At 38.6% G+C, this 7836-nt stretch overlaps 1 pseudogene; it reads right to left on the reverse strand.

The window, feature by feature from the left end:
• Nucleotides 1–2829: 2829 nt before the first annotated feature.
• On the reverse strand, nt 2830–3380 carry LOC107498694 (annotated as a pseudogene).
• Between the last annotated feature and the right edge of the window lie 4456 nt (nt 3381–7836).

The raw sequence follows: 7836 nt of genomic DNA on the forward strand, positions 1-7836 counted from the left end.
TTCCATCTCCATCACCACCAAGTCTAAGCTACCATCATCATTTGTTTAGACCACTACAGTAGCCTCTTTACTAGTCTTTTCAAGTACATTCTTTCCCTTTTCCAATGTTTTTTCCATATGTGTGACAGTAATAGTAATATTTTCCAAATTCAAACCTTATAATACACTGCACTCCACCCTCCAGCCTTCCAGTGGCTTTCCATTACTCTTAAGACAAACTCAAATCATTAACCTGGCCAACAACATCCTATATGGGCTTGCCTCAACTTATCTTTTCAGCTTCATCTCAAGTCAAACTACCTCTGCTCTCTGTGTTCCAGTCACCCTCTACTCCCCTTCAATTGTATTGTTTATCTTCTAATAAAAGACTTTGCTCAGACTCTTTTCCATGACCAGAATATCCCTTACGTCAACCTTAGCTTGTTAAAATTCTATTTGCTCTTCATATTGCAGATTCACTTCTCCAGGAAGCAGACTCTGAGATGGACCTTAGTATGCAAGATTATTTATTTATTTACTTATTTATTTATTTAATATTTATTAAGGAGTGTTTTTGAGACCAACGACTGTGAAGAAACATAATTAAGCAGAAGGAGAAGTTGAGAACTATCTTACATGTTTTCCCATTAAAGTCCTGTATAGCTCCAGGATCTAATCGGTTGCATTTAACTGTCGCGTCTCGTTGGTTTTCTTTTATCTGGAGCAGTCCCGATCTCTCCTTTTTTTCATGACCTTGACATTTTTGCAAAGGACAGTACAATTACTTTGCAGAATGTCCGTAAGTTTGGGTTGTCTAATGTTCCCTCGTGATTGAATTTAGGATATGCATTTTTGGCAGGAATACCATAAATGTAATTTTATATTTCTCTTAGTGCAGCACTCTAGAAGGCACGTGATGCTGATTTGTTTAATTACTAGTGAAGTTAACTTTTATCACTTGTTAAGATGATGTGTACTAGATTTTGCAATCTAATGTTAATGAATATTTTGTTTGGAGATACTTTGAGACCATGTAAACATTCTTTTCCCGGTCATACTTTCACTCATTTATATTAGTGTCCATTTTTCACCTTGACCAAAACAATTATTACTATAATGATTTCAAATGGCAATTGTCCCTTTTAAATTTAATAAATTTACCATCCACTGTTGTTGTAGCCACCAGCCCCAAAAGACACACGGACCACCAGAACTCAGTGAATGAGTTATAGGAAATACTCTTTATTCAGCCAGCTGGGTCTGCCAGGGGTATGCAGACCCCAAATTAAGCAGCCTCAAAATGTAGAGGTACAGGATTTTTAAGCCCAAATCCCATTCTTCATTCTGTCAAAACACAAAGGTCTATCCTTCTTCTATTCATTACCTGTCAACTCACAGGTCAGGTGCTTAAGTGGGGGTACAGAAGCAGAAAGCTTGTTAAGAATGTTATGTTTCTATAATCAAAGGCCTATGTGTCCATAGTGATAGTCAAACAGTAATTTCCAGTAAGAGTCAATTTTGCAGCCACCACACTGTCAGGTAAAATTTTTCTGTTCCCCTATTTATCTAATTATTTTTGTCAGTCTGAACTCATGAGTTTTTATTTTATTTACTAGGTTATAATTAATTGCCAGTGGGAGCACCAGATATTTTCACATATCCTCATCACTCTTTTAGAATTCCTATACTTTTTAGTACAAGATGTCCCAGATTCATTAAACCCTTTTCCTACCTTAGCTCTGGGATTAGCCATTACTCCAAGAAGCTCTGATTCCTTTTGAGAAAAATGGTATTTAGAAAGCAAGGTGTGGGTGTTGGGTATGCTCATTGCTGCTGGTGTACACACTGCTCCTTTGACCTCTCAGTGGACAGAATTGGGAATTATATATGCACACATACACACATCTATGTGTACATAGATATATCTTTTATTTATCATCTATCTATCAGAAACCAGGAGTTTTTACTGATTCCTCCAATTACACCCTAACCTTACATGTTTTATCTTTGTCTTTTGTCTTTCTGTATTTTTACCTGTCTTCCCTGATAGTAAGAAATCTGGCTTCCATTATCCTCAATGTGTTAACTTATTTGCTTAGTCCTCTTGTATATAAGCAATCTCCTGACCATATGGGCCATCTTCTTGTCTTCAGCACTGCCTATCTATGTGGCCTGTGCTGGCTGAGCCTTCTTCTTCATCCTAGCTATTAGTTTTTAAATCTAATTTTGATTCATTTGCCCATAGTAACAAGTATGAAGATGAAACATTTTCTCTCAACATAACTTTCAGGCAACTGGAAGATCAAGAAAGGGAACTTTTGGGGAGGTTCCTATGTACCAGGAATTCTCTTGTTTTGTTTAATGTTTATTGAGTGCTTACCATATGCCAGGTTCAATTCCAGGTACTTGTTGAGTTTCCCAGAAGCAAACTCTGAGATAAGGATTTGTGTGAAAGTGATTATTAGTAAATGTTACCAGGAAAAACTGGTGGGAGAGTGGGAAAATGGGACAAGAAAGAAAGATAAGCAAGGGCATCATGTCAGGCAAAGTCTCGCTGGAGAGCTTGGATACTGTGAAGGTCACATCTCAGAGGATCCTGACCAGGGGCTAAGTTTCTTAGTCTGCCTGGGATGCTATAAAAAAAAAATACCATTAACTGGGGGTCTTATATAAATAATGAACATTTATTGTTCCTGGTTCTGTAGGCTGGGAAGTCTAAGATCAAGGTGTCAGCAGATTTGGTGTCTGGTGAAGCACCACTTCCTGGTTCTTAGATGGCACCTTTTCAGAAGGTGGAAGGGGGAGCTAACTCTCTGGGGTCTTTTAAAATTACAAGTTGCCATCAGCATTTTATTTTTTCTTTTCAACATCCTGATCTGCAGCTTCCTTGGCCCTTTTTGCCCGGATGCCAAAGAGCGAGACATTATTCCTGGCCATGCGAAGACTGGCGAGCACCTCAAAGTTCTCCTCTGCGGTGACATGATCCTGGCTTTCTCCATCTTGTGAGGTTCCATATGGTCATGACTGGTCCTGTCAGCTGGGTAGCCAATTTGAGTTCCTCAGCAGAGCTGTCTCCCTTCTTGGGGGCCAAGGGCTTCCCGGGGAAGAGGATGAGCTTGAAGTGGTACTCCTTCAGCCATTGTACATTACCTTGCAGGGACACAGTGGTCTTGCTCCACCTCTTCAGATCCACTGAAATCTCAGTGATCCAAGTCACCTTCTTGTGGATGACCCTTAATTCCTCTAAGCTGAAGCCCCTGCTGGATCTCACTTTGGTATGGTACCTCATCATGGGGCATCTCACTATGGGCTGGATGGGTTGGGACACAGAGGCAGGTAATGCCCTGTGCTTTGGCTTGCTGGGCCTTGTCTCTGAAGATCTTTTGGGGATTTTGGGTCATTTCATTTCATTTGGGCACCATGGCTGCTGCCTATTGGCCTTCTCAGAGGGAGAATGGCCACGGGAAAGGTCTGAGGCCTTTTTCATAAGGGCACTAATCCCAATCAAGAGAGGTCTGTCTGCATGACTTCCTTTAGGCCCACCACTTAATACCATTACTTTGGGTGTTAGGATCTCCACATACGAATCTTAGAGAGACATAAACATTCAGACCATAGCACAAAGGATTTGGGAGCAGTTCTCTGACTAAGAGAGGAAGGCGCTGTTTGTTAGGTATGCTCTTGGCATGTGTGAAAATAGAAAAGGGATCCAAGGGGGTATGGACAAAGGACTGAGTGATAATGTCCACTACAAAGCTACATATATTTTTGTTATTTCACACATTATGTGTTCTACCTTCCCAAGGTCAAAACCAGAAAGCTCACATTTCCAGACTTTCCTATAGCTAGGGTTCTAGCATGTGACCTGGGTTTCAAGTGTGGCTTGACTTCAGCTGAGGAGGCAGCGAATGGAGAACTGATTTTCTATTTGAGAGGAGGCATCCAGTACTTTGGAAGTCGGAGTGGCAGAGTTTCTGGTGTTCATTACTGAGCATTGTTGGTGCCAAGTGGCAGTGGCAGGAGTGTTTTTGGTCCTCTCTGGTCCTCTAAGAGGTTCTGTGAATTACCCAATATCCTTTAATAATTTCTGCATGAACTAGTCAAAGTGGAGGTTGTTGTTTGCAATTAAGAACACTGAATGGTACTGGTGATATGGTACCAAACCTTGAATATCAATAAGCAACTCATAGATTTTGTAAGTGCATTTTCAGACATTTTTACAAGCAGTACAATGCTTGTAAAAATCAACTCTTAATATGTTGCATCTTAGTGGAGAAAGCTACTCCAAACTCATCAGATGACTTTGCCTGATGCTAAATAAATTCTTATCCTCTATTTGAAAGCAGAAAAGGAAAATAAAACAACGTTTAATAATTCCATATCGGCCGGACCAGGAAGGAAGAAAAATGAGGGTGTGCTCTTGAATTCTCAGAGAAACACTGGCCTTCACACTTCAACTGCAAAGCTATAAAGGGAAGTCATGGATTGTTTTCAGGGTTTGAGCTGTTAGTGCTCAGGGATTCTACTGATAAGGTGAAGAGGCATAAGAACTACACAAATTGACTATAAATATTAAACCAGGTGGTATTCAGAGCCTGCAATATGCTGCTAGATACAGGAACTTGGCTGATCAGCCCTAAGGCCAGACCGCAGGAAACTTACAGAACAAAGGAATATTCCTACTGACAACTATTTACCCATACCTTTAACGCTGCATACCCACACCATGAAAGGAAAACGGAAACAAACTTTAAGCTGTAATTTTTTATAGGTACTAAGAATCAGATATCAACCTTAATTCTTCAAACGCTTGGGTCTCATTCTCTGTCTCTGGGAGAAGACCACGCTCTGTCTATAAAGCATTATTCCTTTTCTAATAAACTTTCCTTTTGTCTCTAGCTCTGGCACACACTTGAATTCTTTCCTGTGCAGAGTCAGGACCTTCCCTCTTTCGGTGCAGGACTTGAGTCCCCACTCGGAGGAATTCGCTCCATCCTGCATCACTACTATGCAAAATTTCTTTCGCAGGCATAAAACGTGGGCAGTTAATGCAATATACACATGATGTATTATTGAATTGTACATTTGATACCTATTTGATTTTATTAACCAATGTCATCCCAGTAATTTTAATAAAATAATATTTCTTCTCCCCCCCCAAAATGTGGCAGCTAAAAACGAAAAAACAGTAATTATGTACAAGAACAATTAGGAAGATGCGAATGAGAAGACAGAAATAATTCATATTCAGACATTTTCAACCAGAAGATGAGAATTTGACAGTGTATCTTGAAGTTTCATTGTAATTATGATCCAAGTATTTCAGGAATTTATTCTTGCATTTATCCACTCAGCAGTCCAAAAGGAAATATTTATTGGGGGCCTGCTATATGCCAGTACCAATTACATTCCAGAGTGGAGGAAAATACAGTGTTATGACTTCTTCTCAAACTGATTACAAACTCAACTGGTAGCAACATACTTTGGAGAAACAAATTGAAAAGAAGAATCTTGTTGGAAGACAATTCTCTATGTTTCTGCATGTCTTCTGAGCAGAGGCATTGACAGCTTTTGTTCCAGACTATATTTTCAAAGATGTTTATTTAGCAATAGCTTTGAAAAACAAAGATCATATCTCCTTTGGATGCTTCCATCCAAAAGAGATATTTTCCATCCAAAAGATTTTATTTGCTGATCATCATAATAAAGATAATGTCTCCCTCTAGAACAAAGGTTGGGCAGGTTTGCTTGCAGAGACTCTCAATTATATGGTTAGCATCTAGCTAGGCTGCCATGCATCCTGGGATGCATGATTTGGGGTTGGGAGATTTGGGGGTAGTTCCGCAAGGCAAAGTGATACAAACATGAGGTTCATGCTGACTGCATGAATAACAAAGTCTTTTATCTCTGACCCAGGGGTCTTGTGACTTCTGTCAGCTTCCATGAAACTATGGCAGGCTAATTGTGAGCTGGCATGCAGGGGAAAATTTTAGTTTTCTAAAATTTTCTAATATGTACATGATTTAGGAATTTAACTTATAGATACATTGGACAAATGTGTAAAGACATAAATATAGGGATATTAACTATAGCAGTAATTGTTAAAAAAAGATTAATATGTACTAACAATGATAAAAACATTTATTTAGCTTTTATAAGGTTTAATGCACTCTTTTAAGCAACTTTGTATGAAACAATTCAATCTTCACAACATCTCTATGAGATAGTACTATTATTATCCCTTTTTTACTGATAAGGACACTGAGGCACAGAAAGGTTAACTTGTCCAATGTTACACAGCTAGTGAGATTATTTCTAATAAATGATGGTATATTCATTCAGTGGACTACTATGCAGTTAAATGAGGTAGGTCTACTTGTAGTTCATGAAAAACCAAGAGGCAGAACAGTATGTTATTTTATGCTTCTTTTTTTGTGTAAAAAGAAATTAAGAATTTATTGACTTATGTGTATACAAAGAACATGTTTGAAAGCATAAAAAGAAAGAAGTAGCAATGAGAGAAAGTAAAAAAGTGAAGGATGTTTGATTTTCGCTATACATGTTATGTAGCATTTATAGTTCTTTTTTTTTTTTTTGCCATGTTCTGGTATTATTATTATTTTTTAAACTGTGTGTACTCTGGTTTCTCCGTGCATTGTAAGCACTTTGAAGGCAAGATATGCCTCATTTGTACCTCTATCCCTCTCTACCCCGCCCTTCCCAAACTGACCATAGTGGTACCCTGCAATAAACAATAAACACTTGTTGAATGGATTCATAGGGGAAAACCCCCCACAAAACCAAAACACGCAATAATACCAAGCTGATAACAAAAGAGAGATTAATGAACCATAAGCTTACATAGTTTTCTTACTCAGTAAGTGAGGGGTTCTCATTTCGGACATGACCGAGATTGTGACCATACACAATACTCTGGAATAGACACCAGCTTTAAACATTTCAACTTGCTGTCTTTGTTCTTATCAGTAAAGAACATGTAGTGATCATTTTTAGAACCTTTGCACTCCCAGGCACCACAAATAGTTGCATTGGATTTCCTTGAAACTGTACAAGAGGCAATGGCAAACTATATTGCATTATCTACTACAAAAGAAAGCCAGTGGTGGCATAAGTTGACTAAAATACTTTACCCATTCTCCAGGGGTAGCTGAGCTAGGTTGTCTTGTCTAGGCAGTAATCCTATAGGATCTCTCTCTGTCATTCATTCTGGTCCATTTAACAGACATTTGTTAAGCACTGTGTGTTTTGTGGCCCTTAAGTACTGCCCTTAAAAAAATGTATTTTTGAAACCACTAGAGGACGATATAATACAATGCAATCCACCATCCACTAGGGCCGCCAAGTCTGTGGCAGAAGCCAGAAAAGAGAAAGAGGAGGCTTGTAGCCTTTTCTTCTGGGTTTCTACTATGAAGGAAAAATAGTGCATACTATTCTTCACAGCACTCGTTTCACAGGCTGGTCATATAGGATCTTTTCCAAAGTTACTGCATACTTGGCTTTTTCCTGCCTTTAGCAGATCTGCTGAACATTGCCTCCTTTCCAGATAAGCTTCCTTTATTCCTTTATAGGTAGCTGGATATTGAGAGCACAGAGCCCAGTGTGTTTCATTATAATATACTTTGTTCTACTCAAAGTTAGAAATTTGAAGTAGTTCATAACTAATTCTTTTATCTTAATGAATTTTTCGAATGTGCTTTTCCTGCTTACCCACCTCTCATTCTTCTGTTTCCATTACGATATGATTTGAGTGGAAACTCTTGAAAATTTCTGTGGTTTTCTTTTGATGTGTTTTTATATTCAAATGGAAACCAAAACATTTATCTTGATTTTACAAGT

This window comes from Rousettus aegyptiacus, unplaced genomic scaffold (assembly GCF_014176215.1).
Source record: "Rousettus aegyptiacus isolate mRouAeg1 unplaced genomic scaffold, mRouAeg1.p scaffold_m13_p_8, whole genome shotgun sequence".
NCBI lineage: Eukaryota > Metazoa > Chordata > Mammalia > Chiroptera > Pteropodidae > Rousettus > Rousettus aegyptiacus.